Genomic DNA, 24,855 nt, shown 5'->3' on the forward strand with positions numbered 1-24,855 from the left:
CCTGCCCAGGTAGGGGCTCAAACCCCCAGCTGGACTGGAAGGGGCTCTATCTGGCAGGAGGAGAGAAGGGTGTCCCCTGTGCCCAGGAGGCAGAGGACTCCTGCAGCATTGGACACTGATAGCATTGCAAAACTGCCCAAAGACCCTCCTGACCTTCCTATGGCATGACTGTGATCCCATGAGACACAGCATGTGGTGGGGAAGGGATGCAGAGCAGAAGAAGAGCTCCTGGAGGAGGGCAGGCAGCCAAAGCACCTGGCAGGGTCCTGTGCTTGATGTTCTGTTGTGACAGGGCTTGGCAGCAGCAGCAGCAGCTGAGCTTGGAGCTTGTCCCTGAAAATGAGCCATCATTAGCCTGGCAGCTGTGCAGGGAACAGCAGAACCTGCTCCTTGGCATGAGCATGCTCTAGCTGGTGTCACTGTCCTCGGGAAGGAGGAGCAGCAGTGCATCGTCCTGGTGTGCACACGTGTGCTCTGGGCAGTGTGAGGGACTTGGCAGCACAGGAGTGCATCTGCCAGAGAGCCTCCCTCCTGGAAAAGCTGCCTGGGTTCAGCAGGAGCAGTCCTTCTGTGGCCACTGGCTGTCAGGTACTTTGCTGGTCCTGAGAATCCAGCCGAGCATCCTTGCTGCTGGTTTGAGAGCCCAGAGAAAGTTCTGGGGAGGTTCTGAGTATGGTGGTTTTGTGGGTTTTTTTTATGGTTGGTTGGTTGGGTTTTGATGGCTTTCTTTTCTGGCTTGTAAGTGCGAATCATTGGGAGGACACAGCATGTAAGGGTTTAGTGAGGAGTGCATGCTCTGGGTACCTTGGACACTGGCAGTGCTCAGGACACTGCCCTGGCACTTACTGAAGGTGTGTTTGAGTGATGAGCATCAGGTACATATTAACTAGAAGAGACCTTCTGCTGGGAAGCAATGGGCTTCATGAGAGACTTTTCCCCACATGAAATAGGTTTGATATTCTGGAGTGTTACTGTGTATAAAAATATCCCTCTGAATCAACAGATTAGGGGAAAATGTCAGCTGTTAAACGTTAGTGGATGGAGCTGTCACATGAACTGAGTGTGTGGGTGGTTTCGAATTAAGAGATGCCAGAGGTAGGGAGAGTAATGAGATAAAAAGTGGTGGGAAAGTCTGACCTTGACAGTTTCCAGTCCAGTGAGAGCCTGAAGGGCAGGTTGAGGTAAGTGAGGTTTCTAAGTGGGTCATCAGAGTGGAGGACCTTGAGTTGCTAAACACTTCTGAAACGCTGGAAAGGGGAGCTGCAGTACCTGCTCTTCCCTAGCCAGGCACTGCTGCTGGTTGCTCTGTGCTGGCTCAGTCAGGCCACCCTCTGAGCTGATTCATCTGGCCAACCTGATGGGGGAAGAAACACCCACAAAACAAAACAAAAACCAAATCATTTTGTTGCTGCGTGTATCTTCCCCTGAATGAGAATTGATGTGGCTCATCATCAGCTCATGGGGGACACCGTTGTAAGTGCAAGGAAGGGCTGAAGCAGTATAACCAAAGGCAGGGAGAAGGAAGTGGACAGAGTAGCTCATGGATCTCAGTAACTCTATGGGTTCCTTGTTTGGAAGGTTTATGGGTCTGTGAAATAATCTTGGTGTTTCCCAAAGTGAATTAACTGAAAAAAATACAGAGGGGACAATGACACAGAAAGAGCAAACAGTTCCTTAGACATTTCTTTTGCATTTCTAGAAGACTTGTTTATCTTAGCTCAAGAAATATCCTCTGTGATAAGGAATAATCCATCCTAAAATCACATTAGAGAGGTGAAGACACCCCTGGCTTTGTGAGCAAGGTTAAAGTGGTAGTGTCTACATCTCACCCAGCAGTTTTGCAGATTCATTGAAAGTGGCCAGTGTCTTTCCTGAGAAACAGCTGCTCAGAAATTTGGAAGGAAAAATATTTTATTCCTCACATTTTGGTGGATTTGAGGCTGACCAGCTGGTTGAGAAGCCTGCCAAGGCTCCACACTGTTGTGGAAATGTACAGTAACTGGGCAGAAGTAGCTCTAAGCCCTTTTTGGACTGAGGGGTGAAAATGTCTTAATGCTGGAAAGCTGTTGAATGTCTTTTTCAGTGTAGAAATGAATCAGAAGGGAATTGTGCTGCCTTTGCCAACAAACTCATTTTGGGAATTTACTGTCCCTGTTTCCAGAGGACCTCTTATGCTCTGCCCGTTGGCTGGAGCTGTCCGAGCCCTCCAAAGCCCTCGTGATGTTAATGTCTGCGTTTGAAATACAATTTTCAACCTGAAAAACTGCTTCTTAAATTACACTTTTTGACTGACTGTATACATAATCTGTGATATTTCCATCTGAGAACCAAATTCTCAGCATATTGATGAAATTCTCTCACTGACTTTGAGGAAACTAGGCCTTAGATCTGTCAGTCTGGGTTCAACCAGGAAAGACAAACAGAAGATCTCTGTCAAAATGACTTTGTGCTGGCAAATGCAATTTCTGTGTTTCCCTGAGTAAACTATTCTGATTTGCTTTTTTTTTTCAGCTCTCTTCCTACCCACAACATGGAGAAAAGTTTATATGAATTATTTTGACAGCTGTAAACATGGATTTTGTTAGCTGTAAATAGGAAAGAAATACATGTTCCCCAGTCTTAAAGCCTGTCTCTGAATGGAAAACTGGATATTTCCTGGCTTGGGATGCAGTGAGGGTACTCAGCCATGGGGAAGGTCTTGTCCAGCTCAAATGTGTGCCCAGACTGGGATGTTATGGTCCAAGGGGGTGGGCTGTGGATGAGTGGGCTAGCAGATAGGTAAAGAACTGGCTAAATGTTGGGGCTGAAGAAGAACAATGATGGTGGTTTGTGTTCTAGCTGAACTTCTGCCTTTGGGGTGTGTGGAAGGGGCCCTGGCCTAGGGGGAATGGTTGGAGGCCATGTGAGCTGTGTTGAGCCATTTTGTGAGTCCTGCGTGCACATCAGGGCAGAAAGTCCAAGACTGCTCCTTGTCGCCAGGAGCTGCTCACGTGTGGCTCTCACACGGGGATAAAGATTGTGGGGGCTGTCAGTATAGCAAGAGCTCTCCAAGCTGACTCCCTTCCTCTGGGTGGAATAGATCAGTCAGCTTGTTAGCAACCCTGTCCATCGGTGAAACTCAGATCAAGGCTTCTTTAATGTGGACTGAATTGTTCTCTTGGGATGAAGCTCAGGCAAGAGGCCAAGAGCCCAAGACTTTAACAAAGAAGCATCAACCTGTTTGTATGATTTTTGTATACACTATACAAATCTTCTGAACAAGATGTTCTTCTAACCCCATGAAAAGGAAGGCCAAGAGAGAAAGTCTGATGCATTAGTGGGAGGCATTCAAATGCTGCCAGAATGGTGTGATGTAACTTGACACAGTGCCAGTGTTTCTGCTGTAAACTGAGTGCAGGTGAATGCTGATGAAAATGAGCCTTCACAATATCTATCTACTGCATCTGTTGTTTGGTTTAAGGCAGCATCTAGAAATACAGGTGAGGGAACCAGATTCTGTGTGTCTGATGATATATGGATATTCTTATCTCTGTATTTTTATCCTGAAACAGAAATACAAACAACCCACAGATACACAATTTTGCTCGCTCTAAATAACCCTGAACACACCTTACTACTTATGTTTGGGTTTTGATGAGTAGATGGAAAATGTTTGCATTTATTTATTACACCTTATCATGTCAGAGTCTTGCTGTGTGTACAACTCTTAACAACAAGCTTAGTAAATGAAGAGAGAGCAATAAACACCCACATGTTTATTGACTTTATTTCAGCACTCTCTTGTAACATCCTCCTAGGCAAACTGGTGAAGTACAAGCCCAAGAAGTGGATGGTGAGGTGAGGCAAAAACTAGCTGAACTACCATGCTCAACGGATTGTGAATGGAGACACAAAATCCAGCTGGAAGCCAGTCACTTCTCCACTGGCATTAATGACCTGGTTGAAGGGGCAGTTTTGTAGATGACACCAAACTAGGAGCAGTGGCTGATGCACCAGATGGTTGTGCTGCTGTTAGGAAGGGCCTCACTAGCCTGAAGGAATAAGCCAACAGGGATCTTCTGAATTTCCAGAAAGAAGGGCAAAGCCCTGATCTCAAGGAGGGATAACCTCAGGAATAACATGCTGGGCCAACCAGCTGGAATGCACCTCTGCAAAAAGCCTCTTGGTGGACACCAAGAGGAGCGTGAGCCAGCAGTGTGCCCTCATGGCAGCAGGCCAGCAGCCTCAGGGGAGCATGCATTAAGCTGGGAGCACACATTAGTCCAGTCCTAACACCCTCAGTAACAGAGGAGGAATTTTTGAACAAATTTGGCACAAGCTATCCTACAATGCTTCTGCATAGTGGCAAATCTGTGTCAGTCAAGGGAGTTTTAGCTTCTTGGGGCAGGGTCTGTGTTCCTGTAACGCATGGCACAGCTGCATGGACCAACAGCCATTCTGCTGCATCTGCTTTTGAAACACTCCAGGTATCTGTGAATCTGTGGCTCTAAAGCTATTCTACAGATGAAAATCTTGAGTGTTGACAGTGTGCTGTCAGGGCTGGAAGATGAGGCTTTTCTGTGCTAATGGATTTACTGCCTCCCTGATTTTCTCGAAGCACTGCTAAATGTGTCATACAGAAAGGTGGTTTCGTTAGCAGTTCTGCTTGGCTGGGGGAAAATCACTCTATTTATTTATTTGGTTGGTTCACCATGAAGTCTCTCTTGGCAGGTCAGCCACTTCCCAGGCCCTCCCAAGCTGCTGTTTTCCATTCCTATGCTGTGAATGAGGGTGAGCTCCCACCCCTGGGCAGCTGTGGTTGATGTGGGCAGAGCTGCTGGCCAGGTTGTGCTCCAGTTCAGCCAAGCACAGCATTTGCCATGTTGCTCCTCCTTGGCTGCCCTCTGCTTTTGTAGGTCTGGAAATGTCCCTGGGATGCTCCTCACCAGAGTATCTGGCACATGAGTCCTCCTACACGCACTGGAGTTCAGCTGGGAAGGAAGGATTTCTAGTGGAAAGGAACATCTGTTATTCCTTAAGTGTGACCACTGTCAAGGTTTCCATCCCTCCAGCAAAGCAGATCTTAGCCAGAGGCCTGGTAACCTCTGATTTTTTTCAGGAGGAGAAGGAAAGCAAACCTTCAGGATGATTCTTTTTTTTAACTGAAGAGATTGGTTTTGTTTTAAATTACAGTATATTGAGTCAGTGTCTTTGACACCCACAGCTGTGTTGGTGGAAAGCTGCTGAAGGGCCTGGCCAGGCAGGACCCACGTGTCTGCTGTGGCTTTGTGCACCTTGCAAGGGGCCTTGCACAGCCACTTGTGGAGGATGGTCCATGCTCAGCTTTCCTTCTCCAGCTGGAGTGTTCCTGCTGGAGGGTGTGAGTGTGCCCAGCAAAACAAATGGCATTGTTTTCACATGGTGCAAAACCACTCCCTGCACCTTCCCCTGCACCACTGCCCGTGTCCTGGCTGTAAATCTGGGGGGAAGCAGGGCTGAGTCATCTGGCACTGAGTGTATTTATAAATCAGAAGGGCTGGAGCTCTGTGCAGCCCATGAGGAGAGGCCAGCACTTATTTGGAAGATCTTGGCCAGCCATGGTGGGTTCCCCCCACGCCCTGTGCCTGTCTCAGGCTTGGTTACTGGCCCAGATCAGCAGGTTCTGGCTGCGAGGTGATCACAGGAGCTGGTTCAAGGAAACCATCCATGAGGCATCAAACTGCTGGGCTAATTTGCTTTCTTTTTCTTTACAAAACCTCACTTGTGAGCTCAGGGCAGAAACAGAAGCATGGGAAAAGGGTTGCACAGGGGAAGAGCTTTGAAGATTTGCTCACAGCTCGGTTGAGCTGGCTGGTTGCACTCACCCTTCAGCACCCAGGGTGCTGGTGAGGGATGCCTGTGCAGCTCTGGCCATTCTGGCTGGTTCTTGCCTTGGCTACAGCCTGCAGCAAGGTGACTTTGATCTCACTTGCATAAGGGTAAGCAAGAGGGAGCACCAGGGCTGCTCCTGGGGGCACTTTGGAGTGGAGTAGTCTGTGCTGTGGCACAGGGGGGCTGAGCCCAGACTGGTTCTGTGCTCAGGGTTAATGATTTTTTTCAGCCTCCTCACATTCCCTTCCACCCCCTTAATAACAAAATCAGAGCAGGGAGGTTTGCTTTATTGTGCTGGATCTCTCCTTCCTCCACCTGCTGTGGCAGCTGATCTCCTCTTAATGAGCAAAGTTGCCTGGGGATGCCATTTACCCAGGGGAGGCAGTTCCCCCTGCACAGTTGGATTGATTTTTTTTTTTTTTTTTTTCAAACTGCATGTCCAGCCTTGCTTGAGGGTGCTGTTAATTCTGTCCATGCTTTCTCTGGAAAAGCTGGTTTTCAACAGAAGGACTGTGTTTGCAAATCTTCCCCCTTCCTGGAAGGAGCAGGGTGAAACAGTTCATGATCCTGATACTGTGTGATGGAGAAGTAGAGACAGTAGAGGGGAGGGATTGCTCCTTCCCTCTCCATATATCCCACACACACTGAGAACAGGGAGTTTGCTGCTGAAACAAATGGGCAGGAAATGGGAAGTGAATAAAGGAAAGGGCTCCTTCACATGCTGTGAGTGTGACTGTGGGATGTGCTGCTCAGGCCAAAGGATCCCTGCTGTTAACCTTGCTGGTGAAAAGGCCTGGCTAAATGGATGTCACCCAAATCTCCCTGAGCACAAAGCAGTCAGTCTGCATCATGCCTTGTGACTGGGCAAAATCAACCTGCACATTGTGCTGTGCTGAGACCAAAAAATTCTGTGCTGAGACCCCAAAATGCAGACCCTGTGCCCTGCTGGCTGTTTCATAGGTGCTGCCTATGAATCCAGTGTGCTGTGGAGCACCAGCTACTGATTCAGGCTTGCTGGCCCAATGGTTTCCACCCCTGCTGCATTTCTCTGGCTCCTCAGGGTCCTGGTTGGGGATTTGAGTCCAGGGATTTCTTTTTGTTTGTTTAAGAATGTTTTATTCATTTATTCCTAATCACATACAGTTCTCATCATTGCTTAGACCGTGGCTTTCAGCTGTCTTGAAATGAAAGAAAATACATGTTTGTCTTCCAGCACCTTGGGAGCCAAGGGAAGCCTTAACCAGAGCCAAGATGTAACGTGGCAGTACAAACACTAATATCCAACGTTCCCCCAGATCTGTGATGAAACGCTGATGATTTTCCCAAGTTTACCAGAAAGACACCATCCTACAGGACCCAGTGGTCTGGCTGCCATAACACTAAACCTGTTCCTATGGCAATGAGATGATTGCTCTTGGGGTTTGTGCTGATTTTTAGCCCATTTTTAGGTGTGTTTTGAATGAGTGCTGCTGCACATCTCCCGTCCTCCTGATGCAACCAGGATCTCAGCACAGTTGCTTCTGCACTGCAGCATCGTCCTGTAAGGGCTGCAGGCAGTGCCAGGCACTCTGCAGGGATGCCGTGAGAAGCAGCCCTGTTCCCAGGGGTCCCTGAATCCTGATATCATCCCGGAGATGAACAGGGCCAGGGCAGTCCCCAGTGCAGGGGACTGGTGCTGCCTCTAGGTCGTTTTTTCTCAGAGTATTTTTGTCAGGAATGCACCTCCTGACCCACTGCTTGCAGCGCTGCCTGGGAGAGCAGAGTGCTGGGAGGGGGGCCGGCCCTGCTCCAGCTGTGAGTCGCCAAGCTGCTCCTATTTTGGGAATGGCTGGGTGTTTCCAGGTCCCCTGGGTACGTGCTGGGTTTGCCTTCTTGCCTTTGTTAGTGCTGCTTGGACACTAACGAAGACCTGGAAACCAGCTGTGATTTATGGTCTTTTTATTAGGTAAGCAAGAGACAAAAGACAAAGCAAGAGACCCAGTGCTCCCCTTTTTGCAGAAGGGATACTATTGGAATGGGAAGTGTGCTGGGTGGGCTGTGTTGGTGCAAGTACCAGCTGGTTTTTTCACCTGGTTGCTGCTCCTGAGCCACACTTTGTGTAACAAGGGAAAGAAAAGATATTTTTGTCCTATTGAAAATTTGGATCCTGCTTCCTGCCTGTACTGGAAGGTGAAATATGCTAGGAATGAGCACTGTGTACATCTCAGGAGCTCCTCTCCTCTCTGTAGCTGGGTTGGATGCTTTAGGAGGTTTTGAACTGACTAAGCACAGGCATGCTCCTGCCTGCTCTGCTGCTGAGACATCCTTCCCCCAGCCTGAGCATGGGCTCAGAACCCACCAGAGACCTGCTTCAGAGAGAATTCAAGGATGTGCTGTGAAGGGATGGGGGTAACTATGTGCTGGATATCTTTAGTTGGACCAGGGCCATCAGTAAGTCAGTCACACCCATGCTTTGTACGGGTCTGCCATTCTGAGTTGCCAGAAGCTGGGCTTGTGATGGATATGGGGAAGTCGATGAGTTGAACACAGCCTTCACATCACCCCCCCACTGTACTTGGTACATGCAGGGAATAGAGGACTTTGCTTCAGGTTATGTCCAAGTCCCTGCTGAGCAGGGATAGCCATGGGAATTGTCCCCTTGGGGCTCTCTAACTCCATCTCCTTGTCTTGCTGACTGTCTGTCCCAGGCTCCTCATTTCCCACTTCTCGTGGCATCCTGAAAAGTTTTAGTCCAGCACAGCTCCCAGCTGAAGTACTTCTGGAAACCAGATGTGTCAGCTCAGCAAGACATCCTGCCTAAATATTTCCAAAAAGAAGTTCAAGGTTGCCTTGTGATTCTTGGTTTGGGTGTTGTTTGTTTTTCAGTATTGGTTTTCAGTCTTGTGGCTATGCCTGGTAATTCCCAGCTGCTTTGGGCTTTTTGGGCTAATGCAAAAGGGCCATAAACTCAATCTGCTAGTGCAGTTAACAGGTGCTGGAAGGGCCTTGTAGCATCCCTCCAGGTCACTGGAGCTGCCCTGATGAATCTCACCCAGGGGAACTCTACTAGCATGAAGAAGTCTGATCCTGGTATTTATTCTCTCACACAACAAGTAGAAGATTTTTATGTATCCTGACCCATCAGGACAGTGGTGGTATTTTTTGTTTATTTTTTCTTAGTGAAAGTGCACAGAAGTATTTTTTCATGAAAGTTCCTCGGGTCCTGGCTGGTATTTCAGATCAAAAACAGCCTTTGGAAGTGTCCAGGAAACTCAGGTCTCCAGGCCTGCGCCTCCGAGATCACTGCCTGTGTTTTTCAGGGACTCCTGCCCCGAGGAACACTAGCAGCATGTCTACATCTATGTATAGGGAATTACTTAAATGGGAGAAAATGGGAGAGAGCAGCTCCAGAGGAGCTGGTGTGAAGTGTGCAGAGGAGCTGCCTGTGGTGCTACCCAACATGAGCTGGTTTTGGTCCTCAGTCCCTCCCACCCTTGAGAAGGGTTCCACTGGCCTGTGGGGTTTATTGTTCAAAACAAACAGAATCCCAAAGTTTGGGCTTCCCATTGAACATGGAGTGGTTTGCGGTTTTCTGTTTCAATAAAGTGCAGCTTGCATTTGTTTTGCTTTCATCTTAGTTTTTCTCTGTTGCTTTGGAATCCCCAGAGCTGGACATCTGCATCTAATGTGAACTGGGAAATTTCTGCACTGTCCATTTGTGCCTGCACAAACCTGGGGTTTCCATGTTAAAGAGTATTTTTCTCTGGGCTTAAATTCAAACTCTGCAGTGGGGCTGCATAGATCTGTATGAGATGAAGGTACAGCTCCAGTAGATATCTGTGGTGGTTGCCCAGCACTACAGCAATGTTCACGTATCCTCCAAGCATTTCTGTGTTCTCAAAGGAGTCTTTTCAAATTCTAAACCAACCTTCCAACTTCTAGTGCAAGTCCAAGAGGCCAGGAAGACCAGCTCAGCCCGTTCAGCTGACACCCAAATCCTGGCACTGACTGCAGAGGTGAGCAGGGGGAGCTGCGTGTCCAATTGCCTTTGATTCATGGCTCAAACACCCACGTGGCTGCCTCTGTATGGGCCTGGGTCATGGTACCACTGATACCTCCTGGAGCAAATTTTGAAGTGGTGTCTTCACTTCCATAGCAAGAAGCTTTGCCAATCTGCCACTATGTCCCAAAATGTGGCACCCTTTGTAGACCTTCTTGTGAGGAGTAGCTGCATTTGTACAAAGATCATTCTTTTTCCCTCAAAACTGAGTCAGGTGCTTGGGAAAGAAAGTCCCTATGAAACTTGTGGGCATAAGTGACATCATAGGGTGAAAACTTTTATTCCATTGAGATTATGGTTGCACCCACAAGCCTGAGGCAGATGGAATCCAACACGGCTTGAACTAAATACATAAAGAATGTTTGAATGCCGAGACAATTTTCAGTAAATACTTTGTGTTATGACATCCTGTGAGCTTCCTCACAGTGTTACTGGAAGCCTGTTTACGCCTGCCAAACTCCCAGCAATCTTTTTTCCTTGCCCACTTGACAGATGAGCAATTTGAGAGCCTTAGCTGCCGTGACCCACCAAGCTGGGAATGGGGCGGTCGGGAGCGACCGGCTGTGCCAGATGCTGCTGCTGGAGCTCATTCCTCCAACCTGAGTCACCATATCTCACCTGCACCTGGGCAGACAACAGAGCTCTGTCTGACTTGGGAGAGCGGGTGACTCATTTTAGTTGTCTCTGTCACTGTCTGAACTGTTGAGTCTCTACTGTAGGGAAAAAGTTCAAGAAAATGGGCATTAATGTCTTCAGGTAGAGAACAGATGCTGGGAAGAAATGGCCCTGGTGGATCACCAACTTTGGCTTCACTCCAAAGCTGCACTTCTGCCCTTGGAGTTTATTGCAGACCTCTAGCTCTGGCCTTTGCTTTCCCAGAAGTGTTGAAACCTCCTGGTGGAAGGGGCTAAATGCTGAGTTTGTTGTGAGCTGCTTCAGCTTTTTGGAGAAAACCAGAACAGACATTTCTGCTGTGTTGCAGCCTCGCATTTGTTTGAATCACCTGTTCAAAGCTTCCATAGCAGAGATCTCAAAGCAGCAGAAATTTAGCAATGATCCTTGGTGACTGGAAACCACTGAGTTCTGCATGCAGTTTGATCTCTGACTAACATCACACCTCTCCAGTTGGAGCAGTGCTCTTGACCTGGCGGGTCACTCACCAGCAGAGCAGACATCAGTGCTCACCGACCCTGCAAGCCTTTGAAGCCTTTGCTTAAAAAAAAAAAAAAAAAAAAATCCAACCCTGTGATGAAGGAAGATAAACTGTGCTGTATACAAAACCCCTTGTCTAAAAAATGTCTTATCTCTGAGGGGTTTGCAGAAACCCTCCTCGCTTTGGGAATGATGAAAGCAAGACAGCTATTAATAAGCTGAAAAGAGAAATGGGAGCAGGAGGCATCTAGCTTTTGATGGTGGCATCTTTCTCATGTTTTCAACAACTGCAAGGGTTTTCTGTAAAAATGTGTTGAGACAGAGATATTCATGAAACTGCATTTCTAATGTGGGCTAGAGAGAGCTGGGAAAGCAAAAGAAACTTTTTTGGCAGCAGTTCATCTTTCTTAGCCTAGTGTACTTGTCCAATCTGTGTCCCTTTTAAATTCTAATTACTTCCTCAGGCACCACAAACACTCTGGCCTTGTCACTTATCCTTTTGAAGTTTGCTTCTCATAATGCAGCCTCTTCTGAAGTGCTCATGCTGTCGGTCAGCTAACTAGTCCAAAACATTCCACTGCTTTGAAAACACTTAATTCTTTTCCAAGCACAAAGAATGGCTTTCCTGTTGCTGCCTGCTGACTCATGCGAGAAAGGTAGAGTGCCTTGTGTCAGCCAGGAGAGCAAGTTCCTGCAGGCACCTCACACAGGGCACAAAATCTGCAAAGTCTGATGGCCGAGGTGGCAAGCAGAGGTCTGGATGCAGAGAGGTGTGTTAAGAAAAAAAATACATCTTGGTGAAACCAGTGTGAGCATCAGTGAGCGCTGAGTGTGTATCTTTGCCAAGGCTTAGATTATCAGCCCCATCCTGTGCTTTGGTCTAAAAGGCTGCCTGTGATGAAGGGCAAATGAACAAAGTGGACTTTTGCAAAATCTCAGGAGTATTTAATGCACAGTAGCCTTTTTCAGTTGTGCAGGACAAACTTACCAAGTGTTGCCCAAGCTGTGTGCAGTTTGATGGAGATCCCTAAAGCAGCAGAGAGGCAGAGCTCTTGAGCACTGTGCTGTCCTGAGATGTTGCTCCCAGCACCTGAGCACAAAGGATGTGGGGGAAATGTCCAGTGTCCAGCTGGAACACTGCCTCCAAAGAACTCTGAATAAGGATGGATAATCATGGGTAGGGGAAATGAAATGTTTTATTTTGTTGCTGAGAGGGTCCTATGGGTCCAGTTTGTTTTCTACCTCTCTGAAAAGGTTTCCTGCACTTTCCTTGCCCCTCAGGAGGGGGAATTTGTAGAAGCATAAGTTGGCATGTCCTACATGGAAATTTCAGACAGGTGTTACTCAAAATGGAGAAGAAATAGAGAGTGTACATTTCTTGAATGCCATGACGAAGGAGTTTGATGGCCTGGACAGCCCTTGAGAGCTTGGCAGTTCTTGTGCCTGTGTTTTTTGTCTGCAGTTTGTGCAGTGTGTGACCTGCTTAGCAGCTTGCCAGGTGGCTGTGACAGATGTCCCTGCTGAGGGCTGAGATGGAGCTAATCACTGCTCCCTGCCCTTTCCACATGGCTGCCAGGCCAAGCACTTCTCCCCTTTGGGTAGTTTTTCACACAGGGGAGTGTGGGGTGGTAGCAAACTCCTCCTGGTGTCAGTGTAAGAGAAATTGCTGTTCTGGGGTGAGTGCCTGAAACAAACCTCTTTTGGGAGAAACAAGAGATTGTCTGGTTTTCTTTGTAACCAAAGGTGAGTGATGAAGGACTAGGCCACACAACACGTAGAAGCTTTTCAGTGGAACCAAAAGAGACACGTGGTACTTACATCCCCATTGCTGTTTGAGGTGGGACTCTCTGGGTGAGAGAGATGGTGCTTTTTACCCTCTGTAGCAACGTAAGTAGGTGAAGCAGCCTCCAGAGAAGATGGATTCAAATCCCTTTGGTTAAGGATCCACCACCTTGGAAATAAGGATGAGAGGACAGCTGCCCTAGGGATCCTCCTGGCCCCTCTACTTTTTGTCTCTTTTCCTGAAACAAACAAGTTAAATCAATCATATTGGTATTTTATCTTATAAATGCCCAGATTTTTATTGTTTTCACTGTCTTCTGCAACAAAATATGCCTAGTCCTAGAAATGGGGGGTGTTTACCCAGTCATTTGTCTTTCCTTCACCTGCCTGTTTCTTTCTTAGAAATGCTGGGCAGATAGCAATGAAGCAAAGGAAGTTGCAACAAACCACAACAGAAGCAATCCTTGTGTTTTTCTTGACCTGAGAAGATTGAAAGGCTCTGTGGCTTTGCTTCTGGGGCTGGGGCTTAAACCCACAATTGGTGGAAGGAAAGACAAAAGTTTGAGTAGAGGTTTGCAGTGGCAGCCTGGGATCTCTCTTGAGCCATGTCCAAGATGTGCTGCTCCTCTTTTTCTCTGGGCCCTCAAGTTGAATGGCCAGCAGTTTTCTCTGCAAAGCATGAAGGCTGCTGGGCTGGCTGTGCCTTACCAGCTGGCACTGGTGAGGATATGCATCTCTTTGTGCCTGTGAGTGCTAGAAAACTGTCTCGAGGGCAGCTCCTGCATGCAGGATGCTCCTCGTGTCCTGACTGAACTGCTTCCAGCGCTGCCGGCAGGGCGGTGGACTAGCCAGGCTGCACTTAGCACTGAGTAAACAGAGAGTTCCTTCAAGTTATTACTCTCATTAAAGGTTATTAATTCACTAGTGCCCACACTGAACTATGTTCCACTCATTTTCTGGATGGAAGGCACAGCAGTGTGGTTTGGAGTGAGGGTGGCGTGGCCTGCCCAGCCGCGGGGAGCCGGGCACGAGCTGCTGGTCCCAAACCACTGCTCCACAAATGATCCCCGGGTACCAGCGATGGCATAAGTGTTTATCAGCGTGTAATGTTGAGAACAGAGAAATGCCAGCATGGCTAGCTTATAGCCAAGCTACAGGGATGCCTCCAAAGTGTATTAAGAGGGGGATGAAAGAGTCAAAAGTGCATTTAGAAAAGCTCCAAGGAAGCTGAATTTGCTGGAAAGACTTGAACTCGTTCATCAGCAGTTTCTTGTCACAAGTTTTCTGCTGAGATGGTAAATTAAAATAATGATCTAACTTTTAAGTCTGTGATAGGATTAGTGATACCTTTGGCATATTTATGTAATGGGTTTTAGGGGTTTAATTCAGAGTATTGTTCCCAGTCTAGATAACTGGCTCTCATTCATGTAAACAAAGTGCAAGACAGACAAAGTAAGAAAATCTTTTTTATCCTGTAAATGGTTGTTTTGCTGGTTTAAGAGCTGTCTTTCATTTCCCATGCCTCACAGTCAGGATAGAAAGGGAGAAGTTTCCAATTCACATGGGAAAAAAAAAAGAAATGCAGGTCTTTGTCCTGGTTTTCCACTACATCAGCCCCCCTGGGCACCTGCCCAGGCTCTGCTGGGGAGGGTGGCAGAGGTGCCATGGGGTGGTCTTGTCCTGAGCCTCCTCTTCCCCCAGGGCATCTCTGTGAGCCTGACTTGCTGCTGCTTGGAGATGAACTCAAGCTTAGGGTACAGATGGTAAATCAAGGTCTATTGACCAAGGCTTGGTCTTGGCAGAATTTTGGGTGCTAACCTCTACCTTACCTTGTAAGAGGTTCTCCCATGCAGTAAGGCATGGGGATGGAGGCAGGGCTGTCACCATGAGTCAGACCTGGAGCCCTCCATTTGGTCACTGCAGTTGTTCATCTCAGTAGGGAAATGCTGTGGATTCTCTGTCCGTGCTCCATGAGTCAGATCACACCACGTGGGGCCTGGGTCTGCAGGAGACAAGTGGGAGCTCCTGTCACTTGTGGTGTGCCACTCCTGTAGTCTCCAAGTGATGCCACCTGTGTTTCAGTAGGACACATTTCTGTCACGTGGATGGGCCTGTGTTGGAAGATTAATGTGTGTGAAGCCATGGCAGAAATTGGGTGGCCTGGGAGAGGTTCTCTCTGCTCATCCTCTCCATGAGTGACACTTGTTTTTCTCAAGGCCATCACTACTTGTTTTTTTGAGTACTGGACAAAGAAGCTCCATGAAGAAAATGTATTTGGGAGTTTTTTGGCAACAGGAATTAATAACACAGATGAAAAATGGCACCAAAGATTTGAATCCCATTTGAAAAGCTTTTTAGTGATAAAAATGATGTTTGGGGTGTGAAGCAGGGCAGAGCCTCTCTTTCTCTGAGCATCACTGCAGCATTAGGACAAGACTGGTGTTTCCTAACAGGGCACATGTGTCTTGAAACCCCTCATGCAGTGCCCAGCTGCCTTGGTAATCCACAGCAAACAGGGGAGCTGCCTGTTCCTGGGAGGCTGCTCTGCCACCCTTACTGGAATATCATTTTGGAGGTGTGGGAGAGGAATAAAGGTGGCATCTCTTGGATACAGGTGAGAGAGAGGAATGTCCTCAGGTCACCTGGCAGGTGTGCCTTCCCCTCACACGTGGTGGGTGGGAGCTGTGACCTCCTTTGGTGGCAGATGTTGGCTCAATGTTGGGAGGTACTCACTGAGCAGCGGTGACTCATGGCAGGAGAGGGTTTGTTATTTGACCTCTTTGCAGTATTTACTAAAGCTCATCTTTATACACTTCTTAACCCTAAACTGAAGTGTAGTGAACACTGGTTGGCTTTGAATCTTGTTAGGAAGGAGTGTGACCTCTGGTTCTCAGTTACATCTATAGGTGGGGGAATTTTGTGGGGGTGGGGAGGATTTTTTCTGGGGGGGGAGCACTGGTATTGGGGATTTTAGCACTTTTCTCTGCTGATGATTAAACACCAGATTTCCAGAGGAAATTGCTGCATCAACACTGCTCAGTGACTCAGCTGCATGATCCTCCCTCTTGGTGTTTAGGCTTCCAGATTACCTTGAGAAGGATGGACAAGGACTGCATGCAGTGTCTGGACAAGGGATTGAGCAATATTATGAAGAAAGAAATCTAGCAATCAGTAACGATGTTGCTGTAGGCTCTGCCAGCCTACCCTGATACTCAGGATATTTAAAAAAACCTGTTCTGCCCCTGCACTAGTGCAATAGCCTGCTGTGGTCATTCTGCTTTTCAGAGGCAGGCACAGAGGCTCAGCCCTGGCTCTTGTGGGCAGCGTGGGTCAAAAAGCCCTTTCTGCAGAGGAAACAGCAAGGAAAGTCTGGGGACTCCAGGGCTGTGTGTCTGTCATTCTCTCTGACCCCAGAGCTCTTGCTTTTGCTTTCTCAAACATAATTGCTTTCCCCTTCTGCTGTGTTCCTATTGTTCATTGGAGAAATGATGCCATTAAATCAACAGAGAATGGTGGGAAAATGCTTTGATATGAGGCCTTAGGAGGGCGTGTGCATGTGTGTGTGTGCTTATCCTCTCTCAAAAAACCAGCACAACCCTATGTGTATCTGGCAGCTTCCTTTAATTTGTGTCTTGCCTGTGAGAGAGAAATCCATCTCAAAATACATTTGGCAGCTAACCTCCTTTATTTGTATTGAAGTGGCACAAACCACGGGTGTTGTTCCAGGGCTGTTGTTCACCATCGTTGTAAGAGTTAATCTCTCTGGGACCTTGCATTTTCTCACTCTCTGTTTTGGGAATGAGGTATCCCAGGCTTCCTTTTTCCATGGGAAAGAGGTCCCGTGGCTGCAGGCTCAGCAGGCATTAGGAACTGTTGTGTGCCTCTCTTCTGCTGCTGCTTTGTCATGTGGACAGGGATGGAAATGTGCTTTCCTCTGCAGAGTGATGAGCAGGGATGAGGCAAGGTCTGCCACAGCATTTTGACTGAAACTGTGCTCCAGAAGCCTTGGCAAAGACCTGAGGTGAGGTCCAGGGAGCACGTTGCCCCATTCATGGAGCAAAGGCTGCATTAAGGCAGAGGAGAGCAAGGTTGTGCTGAGCAGGCAGCTGTGGGATGCCTTCTTGCACAAGGTTCCAGCAGTAGAGCCCTGTGTGTTTGTGGCATTTGGTTGAGTGTTTTGTGTGTTTCTTTTTCTTGAAGGCAGCTGTTCCATTTGATCCAAGCCACTTCTTGGTAGTCCCTTCCTGGGCACAGCTGTGCATGGCATTAGCTAGCAAACAGCAGATGTGCTTTGAGTTGCAGGTCAGATGGTCACCAGCCCCTCCAGTGAAGTCAGCCCCATAGAGTGATGGAGAAGAGGGCAACCCTTCACAAGGCAGAGAAAACCCAAACCAGCCAACCACCAATCTTAGCTGGAAACTGAAGGAGTAAGGGAGAAAAGCAGCAGACAAGTTTGTGGCGACAGAAGGGAATCAGTGGAGGCAGCTTCACTGGAAACAGTGTCTCTGTCGTGCCACTCTAGGATTCAGCTCTGGGGCTTGGCAGCAAACGTGATTTTTGCTTTGTAAAAATTGTACGGACTGTTTTTCTCCCCACAGGGAAAGGAGCCCACCAGGCCCCGCTCTTGAGGATATTTACCTTAAAAACAGTGTTGTCTTTAATGTCCTGCCCTGCCTGACTTGGTCCAACTTTTTTTAGTTGACATCTTAATTTGGATGGATCGTTACTTACCCTCTTGACTACTGCAATGATGTTTCTTTAGTTGCTTCCTTTCTGTTTTCCTAGCTGGGTTCTGTCCCAGCAGGAGTTACTGTGTTACACAACTTGAATGCGACCTGGATGCTCTGCACAGTGAGGATGCGGCGCTTGTCTGATCCACTCCATGTCCCAGCATGGTTTTCCATGGCACTCTGTGGTATGTTCCCATCTGCTGAAGCTACGAGCATTACTGAGCACAGGCCTGCACTTTGTAGCCCAGTACAGCTTTGGGGATCTCGTGAGTTTGATGGGCAGTCTGCTAATATGGCCTGCTCCAAAGGAAGAGGTGCCAGCATCTCTCGGATGTCATCCAACAAATTTGTTTGGCAGTGGGGGACCTCCAGTGACTCACCAGTTGCTCTGTCATGGAAAGGCTGAGATCCTTTGCAAAGAAGCACATCACTGTGTTGCCTGTGAAGTGTCAAACATTCACCCTCCATTGCATACCAGATAATCTTTCAGGTCACTTCCAGCCCAAACTTTTCTATGATATAATAGAGCAATATGGCACTAAAATGCAAGAGTGCTCAGTGAAATCTCTGTGTGACACAGTAATTTTCATGTTTTGCTTCTCTTCTCTCTTCCTTTTTTTTTTTCTTAATTTTTCTTGGATGCTGTTTCCCACCTTCCAGTGGAGGGAAGAGGAGTCTGTTGTTTGCTCAGCTAACTGAAAAAAGCTTTGTGTGCATTTTCTGCTGCCGTTTTGTTAAAGTTCAGAGTTCCTGGGTTAGAGCTGCCACTTCTCAATACGAGTCTTGTTCGAACTTTCAGAGCAGCCCACGCAGAGCTGCTTGGGTTGATCTGTGCAGTTCACAGCCCACAGCCAGCCAAACACATTGTTTGCCTCTGTCCTTCCATGAATCATACTTTGCAACAAAGACCAGCCTAGTGCTCCCAAGGAGAGTGTGAATCCAAGCGGTGCTGGATTTTAGGTACATTATTAGAACAGTCTGGGTGGGTTTTTTTTCTTCCTCTCTTCCCTGTGAGCACTCATTGTGTTTAAAAACCAGACAGCTTTGTGACGGTGGTCATAACTGTCTGACACTGGTCTGGCTCATTAGGAATAATCTGATAGGAGTTCTCCAGTTTTACAGTTTTCTTATTTTGAGGGATTTTAGCTTGTCTCTGGATTATGAATTTTGCCTTTTGTTTTGTTTAATCTAGCAGTGATTCTCCAATGAGAAAGTTCATTGTTTGCCAGAAGCTTAGAGGAGGTTTTTGTGGATTTTCCTTTGAAAAACACAACACTTCTCATTTTGCTGTGGGGAGATTTCTTTTTTCTACAATTATTTATATATTCATAATTATTTTTCTGTGGGTAAAAAAAAAAAAACCTTTTCAACTGGACAACAGTGAGCTGGGCTTTTTATTCTCTTCCCATGAAAAGCAAGAAGATGGAAGGCTAGCCAGTCATTACAGGCACAAGTGTGAGAAGTAAATCATTGTTTCTGATGGTCAAAACCAAGGTGGTAAACCTGGTCTCTCTCAGTCTGAGTGCCTTAGTCTGCACACACCTGGTTTATTCTGCTCATCACCCTGGGTGAATGCTGGTGGGGTTTCAGTGGGATGGGGATGCTTTCCAGAGGAGCAGCTTTCTGGGATTCAGCAGGGATGTTGCTGCTTCTCAGTGCATTTGGATGAACCATCTGCCACACCTGTCCTTCCCTGCACTGCATTGCCAAAGCCAGCAGCATCTGGAGCAGGGCAGAGGAGCTGCATCCACTGCAGAGGAGCCAAAGCAGTGCTCTTCCCTTTTCTTCACTGCTCCTCTGCACGACCCTGCAGCCAGCAGGGTGAGGAGGGCTGGTTTGTCTGAGGAAGGATCTGCTTTGCTGTTTTGGAAGGTGGCCCAGTGTAGGGGTCATCCAGCTGTTACAGCTGTCACCATCCACACATCTGCCTTTCCTCACAGCTGGGGAGAATGGCCTTCTCCAGCTGTAACCGTGGGTGACTTTTCCCTCTTGCAAAGCCCAACTGTTACTGTAAGACTCCAAATTAGCCAAGGAGGCCTGGGCTGGGCCCTCCTGCTCTTCTGACAGCACTTGCTATTCAGCAGCCTGAATGCTGCCTCTGTCCTCTCAGCACACTCCTCAGCTGCCCTATTCATTTTATGCAGCAAAGGAAAAAAGAAAGCAGAGCTAGAAAGGAGCTGCTGTCTGCCAAAGCAGCCCCTGGGGAATCCCAGTGCTGCCAGCCAGGGCTGGTCAGTGGGAAATGGGAGCTGAAAGGTTGCCATGGGATGTAGTGCATGGTGGAGGCAGCCTGGGGAGGCTGGGTGTGGGCAGGTACCTCAAGATACTCCTCAGGATCCCCTCTGCTCCTGGGGGCTGGCTTTTCCATGGTGCACAGTGCTGCTGCCACTTCTACTGTCTCTGGAGTTTCCAAGATTTTTGAAGCAGCAAGCTTGGCATGGCACAGACTGCAGGTATTTACTTGATGCCTGAATGGAATTGTTTGACAGCAGCTTAGCCCAGCTCCTTCTAGGAGGAAAAGGTGAAGCCAAAAGTACCAAACCCAGACTCTGCTTTGGGCAGAAGGGTGGAATATATCTCAGCACTTCGGGATCCGTGGATGGGGGGTTGGAAACACAGTCCCCAGGCTGGGATGTGGGAAAGCTAGTTCATATTCCTGATCTGCTGAAGAATATGTCCATATCCTTGGACAAATCACTTAATCTCCCAATGCCTTAGTTTCCTGTTAGCAAATGATACTCCTTATCTTTCACCTCTCATCTCAGCAGAGGAAAGAGTTTGTCTTCTAGTATATATCCCATTACAGTTCTTTGTCCGGTGGCTGGGGCCCCTCTACCTTGATAAAATAAGTAATTGAATTTAGATTAAAAGGTCTAATACAATCCTGCCCAGTGGTTACTGAAACACTTGAATGAAAGTTCATTCAGAGCCTGTCTTCCCATTTCCTCATAAGGCCAAGACATGAAGTAATTAGATGTAGACGTGGGTTGTTATTGTAGCACAATGACAGAGATCAGTGGTTATTGGTAGGAATGGCTTTTATAATCTAGTTTAATGGTCATTTACCTTTCAGTGACCTTGGTGTCAGGCAAAATTGGCAGCTCTTTTGCCAGGAATGTGCTTCCTCAATGAGGGCTTTGCAAGCTGTTTCATTTTTGGCTCTAGCTTCTCATGAGCTAGGAAAGACACTGCTGCAATGCAAGAGACTTTCAGTCTGCAAAGAAAGGCACAGACTCCTGCCAAAAGAAGCCCTTTTCAGTGCTGTCCTGCTGCCACTGAATTGCTGTTGGAACAGATCAGTTGTGTTTAAAGCATCTCTTTGGTTATTGCTGCGACCAGAGTTGCAGCCTTCAAACTGAGAGAGCCTGTGGTGGGGCAGTTTCTGTAAAATGGGTTGCATTGTCTTGGAGTAAAAGAAGGGAGAACATATCTCATCATCCAGTTAAGTGCATGCAAGAAGAAGGAGCTGGTAATTCTGCCTGTAGCCCCCACCCTGAATTACATCAGTAAAGATGTGATATTTCTATATATTTCAAAGTACCGTCCTTTCAGTGATGATCATCCACTCACTGCAGATGCAAATCACTCGAGTTTCCCATTGACTGTGATGCTCCTATGCCTCTCTCCATCATGTGTTGAGAAATTCCTACAGGTTTTATCCAGTTACTGATGTCTGTTGCCATGGAGAAGAACATGACATGAGCTGTGCTGTGATTTCCAATGGTGCCCCAGGTCTGTGGCCATGCTTTGTAGGGAACTGAAGTAGGTCACATCCTGGTGCTTGAGGGGACTGGATTCAGTGCAGGCATTCACAGTGACCTTGGCCAAGTCTCATAATTTTTCTGACAATCTAAACCTTAGAGGTAATCCCTGTTTTCTGTGAAGGGGGCTGACTTTTTGTAGGATCTATGAAGCTCTTTGTTTGAGTTGGTGCCAGAAATATTACTTAAGTCACAAAGAAGTGCTATAAGAGTTGAGAAGAGCAATATAGCAGTGGGGAAAAGTTTCAGAAAAGCATCTGAGAATTTCTCTGCCTTAGGCTTCTGTCTACTTCTGATCTCTCATTCTGCTGCTCACAGCCATACCATTTTGCAAATATGTTCCTTGGATCTGTTACTCTTGCCCTGCAGAGCAGGAATCATCTCTTTATGTGCTGTCATTTCTAAACTGCTAACATAAGGAGAGCACAACCGTGCAGCTTGGAGGGAGAACCATTTGTTTCAGGCTGCTTTGCAAAGCCACCAACCTGGTTTTACCATGAGCATGTTCCATACATCACCAGCACAGCATGATAGGTCTTTAGCTGAGATCAAGCAGTGACCTCCAGCACTCAGAATCCTGAGATGGTTTAATGTACAAGGGCTCTCAATTGTTTTTACTGCTGGGACCTGCTGTGATAGTGGCTTGCACAGAGGATCTTACAGACCCTCTTTGTATTTTTACTTCTCACACTCATCACTCTCTGATAAATATTGGCTTGTTCTCCCTCTGACAGGAGAGAATGAATGGTCAGTGGAGTTGTTTTTTTGCAGGTATCAGGTTTGGATTGGGAATGTTAGCTGAGGTCAGAAAGATACTTGCATAGAAGCAGATAGTTTATATACTGCTTCTTGCAGAAGAAGAACAAAATTAACCTCTCTTGAGTCCCTGAAGTCTGAATTCATTGAGGTCTGACAGAATCTTTCCACTGACCTCTGTGGCCCCAGGATCACATCCTAAATGAGCTGCTTTGAGTCACTGGAAGCCTGAGTTCAGCTTTGGTGGGCTGGAAAATGTAACCTACTGTATGGGCTCTGCTATTCATAAGGGCTCAGCCCTGTGTGTGTGCTAGCTGTGGATGCCTGGGAGAAGAATAAAGTCATTTTCTGCAGTCTGGGGGTGGAGGAGGGAATGGGAATTGTACCCCCTTCCCTGCAAACCCGCTGTTGTGACATCCACGTGGGCAGCTGCTTCTGAAGCTTCAGATTAAGGTTAGGTGTCCTTGGTGCTGTTTTTTCTGGTATCATCCCTGACACATCCCTGTCCTATGCAGCTGGCCTGACCAGCAGGACCTGACCTCAATTTGAATTTTCTGAAGTGGGCCACTGAAGCAGATGAGTACAGCAAGGCTGTGATTTACTCTGGGGGATTTCCTTAAACTTGGAAGAAACAGGGTCCCTGATGCTTTAGAGCAGCCAGTTGTGAGTAGGTTTGACGCCATTCATTGCTTACTGGCATCCAGTAGGATTATCAGCAAATGCTACCTGTTTCCTCACAGCTTATGGAAAAAAAAAAAAGCTTCTGTTTCTTGAGGTAATTCTTGTTTTCTCTGGGTAAAACAGAAGCTAGCAAAGACCTTTGAGTTAACACAGCATGATGCAGGTGTTTTCCATTCCCTGCTGGTCCTAAATCAGACCAGAAGAGAATTAATTTGGTGTAGAGGGTATAGAATGAAGTGTGAATAACTACAAGTTGGTTGGTTCCTCTGGAGCTGTTATTGATTGATCTAGAGTCATTAGGCTGTTTTACAGTCAGTCTGGTGAAGATTAATTCAGTTTGAGAGCAGTAGCAAGTTTTTTCAATTAACGGCTAGCAACATAAACCTTTACAGTGTAATTTATTTATCAATCTTCTAACATGTATTTACCCCAGAAAGGTTGCCTGGTGGCTAAAGATAGGTGAGTAGGAAGGTGATGGCTTTCTCCTGCCTTTAAAAAAGTGTTGTGACCTTAAATGGGGTAGCTCTTTAACTAGAACTGCTCAGATGCTTTGTATTATAAATCCAAAGTATTAACACTTTCCTAGTTAATAGGTGTGAACTGTGACTCACAGGGGTTCTGTGGGATCACCAGTGTGGGAATGCTGTCACAGGGGGTCCATGGGATCACCAGTGTGAGAATGCTGTCACAGGGGTTCTGTGGGATCACCAGTGTGGGAATGCTGTCACAGGGGGTCCATGGGATCACCAGTGTGAGAATGCTGTCACAGGGGTTCTGTGGGATCACCAGTGTGGGAATGCTGTCACAGGGGGTCCATGGGATCACCAGTGTAAATGCTCTAAGTAAAGGGAAGGAAGCGTTGCCCCACTCAGGTTATCCCGAAGTTCCCTGATGGTGCTCAGGTGTCACTGCCTGGCTTGCAGGGTGGTGGTGGTGGCAAAGCCAAGCTTCACTGCCCATCTCTGCAGATCCTCAGCACCAGGAGCGATGGAGAGGGGCAGCAGGGGAGCTTCCAAAGGGGAAGAGCAGTCCCAGCTGGGTTTGGCATGTTTTTCCCACACACTGTCATTCTTGCGTTGCGCTTCCTCTCTCCACATAATACTCTGTTATTTCCTCCTCCTGCCCCTGCTGCTAATTAGCCCATGATAAACTCTGGTGTGAACAAAAGCAAGCAATTAAGAGTCTGTTGCTTCAGCGTGAGCCCTGTCAGAGCAGTGATTTGTTGGTGGCAGGGCTGTGCAGCACCTCCTCAGGAGGAAAACAAACCCATTAGCCTGGCTCAGCTGGGCAGTGCCGTGTCCCAGCTGCTTGCTTTGGGTGTGCAGGGGTGTCTTGGCTACAGCAGGGCTTCCTGAGGTGCTGAGAGATGCTGCTGAGTCTTGTGTCTTCAGCTTCACGGGATACAGTGGCTCTGTGCTCACTGCCCAAGCAAGGTGGCTTGAGAAGTTACTGTGATTGTGATTTATGTACGTGTGGAGGTGGAGATTATTCTTCTTTTCTTTTTGGAATACACACATAAACATTTTCAAATTAATGCAGACAGAGAAATAATAGTAGAATGAAACATAAAATTGTTGAGTGGTTTGTGCTGGAGGGGACCTTAGAGATCATCCAGTTCCAACTTCCTTACCATGGGCAAGGACACCTCCTGCTACACCAGACTGCCAGGGCCCCATCTCTCCCAGATAAGGAGGAGGCTTAGAAAGAGGAAGCAAAAAGCAGGATTTTTGGTAGGTCCCAAGCCAAATGAGGTTTGAATTACATTTGCCAGGACTCAAGGTGCATGTATGAAGATCTTGCAAGCTGCTTTTGTGTAATCTCACCCTAATGCTCAAAATCTCTTCAGGTTGCCTTTGCTTGAGCAAGAAGTCCTAATGGAAGAAGAATAGGTATTTACATGGGATTTCACTGATGTGTGAACAGACTAAGGGAAGTTGGAGATTTTTTTGTTTGAGACCCACTTTCTTTCCAAAGCTAGAGGCAGAGTTCAAGCTGGAAAATTAAATATGAACTATTCCTGGGCAGAGAAAGCAAAGGATTTTGGAAATCATGGAATTAACATATGTCCTCTTTTGACACACCACCCAGCTGCTTTGCCAAAAGT

The 24,855-nt window shown here is 47.3% G+C and overlaps 1 protein-coding gene across 3 annotated transcripts in view; it reads left to right on the top strand.

Annotated features, from left to right (window-relative positions):
* AFAP1L2 (actin filament associated protein 1 like 2) overlaps positions 1-24,855 on the top strand; it is a 65,595-nt gene that overhangs the window by 15,347 nt on the left and 25,393 nt on the right. The window lies entirely within an intron of this gene.

This window comes from Vidua macroura, chromosome 8 (assembly GCF_024509145.1).
Source record: "Vidua macroura isolate BioBank_ID:100142 chromosome 8, ASM2450914v1, whole genome shotgun sequence".
Taxonomy (NCBI): Eukaryota; Metazoa; Chordata; class Aves; order Passeriformes; family Viduidae; genus Vidua; species Vidua macroura.